Source organism: Mus musculus, chromosome 11 (assembly GCF_000001635.26).
Source record: "Mus musculus strain C57BL/6J chromosome 11, GRCm38.p6 C57BL/6J".
NCBI classification, from domain to species: Eukaryota; Metazoa; Chordata; class Mammalia; order Rodentia; family Muridae; genus Mus; species Mus musculus.
This window is the reverse complement of record NC_000077.6, coordinates 73,642,021-73,645,013: the sequence shown is the minus strand read 5'-3', so window position 1 is coordinate 73,645,013 and position 2,993 is coordinate 73,642,021. Positions and strand designations below refer to the sequence as shown.

The 2,993-nt window shown below is 35.7% G+C and overlaps 1 pseudogene; it reads right to left on the bottom strand.

The window, feature by feature from the left end:
• Positions 430-2,354, bottom strand: Gm12327 (predicted gene 12327; annotated as a pseudogene).

Sequence of the window (2,993 nt, the reverse complement as noted above, 5' to 3'; positions counted from 1 at the left end):
CATTGGCAATGTTTGTTTGCAGTATGAATTCTATGGTTACCTTGAAGATTTGAGGACTGGGAAATGTATTTCCACATTCACTACACTTATGAAATTATAAGGGAGAGGGTAAAGGATTGTCAACATTCACTATATTTGAAAGGTTTGTCCCCGGTATGGATTCTGTAATGAGGTTGGAGAGTTGAGGACTTCGAAAACCAATTCCATACTCACTACATTTGTTAAGTTTGTTTCCTGTATGGACACTCTGGTAAGAATGAATATTCGAGGAGCAGGAAAAAGATTTTCCACATTCATTTACACATATAAGGTTGTTTTCCAGTATGGATTCTTTGATGAACTTGAAGAGATGAGGATCAGATAAAAGACATATCACATTCATTACATTTGTAAGGTTTGCCTCCTGTGTAGATTCTGTAGTTATTTTTAAGATCTAAGGACTATATAAAGCTTTTCCAACATTCCTTACATTTGCAGGTTTGTCTCTTGTACAGATTCTGTGATGAGCTAGAAGACTTGAAGACTGGGTAATGATTTCCCACAACTATTAGATTTATAAGGTTCATGCTCAGTGTATATTCTGTGAGGTGCTTGTAGTTTTGAGGACTGTGTAAATGATTTCCCACACTAATTACTTTTAACAGGTTTGTCTACAGTATGAAGTTTTTGGTGAACTTTAAGACTTGAAAACCAGGTAAAATATTTACCACATTCATTACACTTGCAAGGTTTGTCTCCTGTGTGGATTCTGTAATAAACTTGAAGATATGAAAAATGGGTAAATGATTTCCCACATTCATTACACTTGCAAGGTTTGTCTCCAGTATGGATTCTGTAGTGTTCTTGAAGACCTGAGGACTATATAAAGCTTTTCCTACAATTATTGCACTTGTAAGGTTTGAGTCCTTTATGGATTCTGTGGTGAACTTTAAGAGTTGAGGAACAGGTAAATGAGTTCCCACATTCATTGCATTTGTAAGGTTTGTCTCCAGAGTGGATTTTCTGATGAACTTGAAGATTTGAAGACTGAGTAAAATATTTACCATATTCATTACATTTGTAAGGTATGTCTCCTGTGTGGATTCTTTGGTGAGCTAGAAGATTTGATGACTGCATAAATGATTCCCCACACTTATTAGATTTATAAAGTTCCTGTGCATCATGTATTCTGTGGTGAACTTGAAATTTTGAGGACCAAGTAAATGATTTCCAACATTCCTTACAAATGAAAGGTTTCTTTACAGTATGGATTCTGTGAGGTTTTTGAAGAGCTGAGTACTGAGCAAAGCACTTGCCACATTGCATACATGATTTCCATGATTTTCTTCTAGTTTGAAATACCATAAGGCCTGAGGGTTTACTGGAACATTTCCCTGGTATTTTATATTTTGAGTGTTTTTCTTCAACTGATAAATTTGAATGTCCCAAGAGATTTGATACATTGAAAACACCATATATATGCACTTTGGTTTCCTGACTTCCACCTCTATTATAGCTTGAATCATATTGAATGATATTGGAATTGATATTCAAGGAATATCATATCCTGGTTCATGGAAAAGGTATTTTTAAATATGTTTTATGTTGTCTCTAAGTATAACGATTCAATTAAAGCATTCCTGTATGTATCACATGTGTGTTTGTTGGCATCTCCTTTAGTCCACATCCAGTTATAAACCTGAAGAATTAAGGACTCATTTAAAATATCATCCTTCCAATCATTTGTATAAATTTTCTCTGTGGTATGGTCCTGCAATTGCAAAGATGACTAAGAGCAGTGATTAGATATAGCGTGTCTACTATCATGGTTATAATGAGTTTTTGGAATACATTTACTTATCTCATTTTTACTTAGAATTGTTTCATTAAGAGAATCATATAATATTATATTTTCTTGGTATAAAATACCTCCATGCTGATCATTTTGGTAATACTTCAGAAAATGGTTCTTAATACAGCCTATGATCATATCATTTAATCTGTTGGAGTTTCCAGAAGTACCTCCCACCTAATATGCTCCACGTTTCACTAGATACATGGATATTTTCTTATGTTGACCTAAATAGTAGGATTTCTCACAGAGGAGATTAAATTATTGAGAAAACTGTAATAAATTTTAGAGAAATATCTTCCTCATTCATGATATTCATTAATTTTTCCCTTCTCCAAAATCTCCTTTGTTCACCAAGTATTAAATTACTATCTAATCCCATACTACTCGATGAATACTTCAGAGGAGTTGGTTTATTCACCCAAATGTCACTCTTCTATATGTTTGTATTTCTCTGTAGGATACAGTTGCATTTCAAAAATTGTAAAAAAAAATTTTATGGTTTATACTAAATTTTTAAAATATTTTATTAGGTATTTTCCTCAATTATATTTCCAATGCTATACCAAAAATCCCCCATACCCTCTCCTCCACTCCCCTTACCCACTCACTCCCACTTTTTGGCCCTGGCATTCCCCTGTACTGGGGCATATAAAGTTTGCATGTCCAATGGGCCGCTCTTTCCAGTGATGGCTGACTAGGCCATCTTTTGATACATATGCAGCTAGAGTCAAGAGCTCTGGGGTACTGGTTAGATCATAATGTTTTTCCACCTATAGGGTTGCAGATCCCTTTAGCTCTTTGGGTACTTTCTCTAGCTCCTCCATTGGGGGCCCTGTGATCCATCCAATAGCTGACTGTGAGCATCCACTTCTGTGTTTGCTAGGCCCCAGCATAGTCTCAAAAGAGACAGCTATATCAGGGTCCTTTCAGCAAAATCTTGCTAGTGTATGCAATGATGTCAGCATTTGGAGGATGATTATGGAATGGATCCCTGGATATGGCAGTCTCTAGGTGGTCCATCCTTTTGTCTCAGCTCCAAACTATGTCTCTGTAACTCCTTCCATGGGTGTTTTGTTCCCAATTCTAAGAATTGTAAAAAAATCTGCTAGAGTAGTCTCCAACTGTAAAAATGGGAGTGACCCAGACTGAGTTCTCTCAG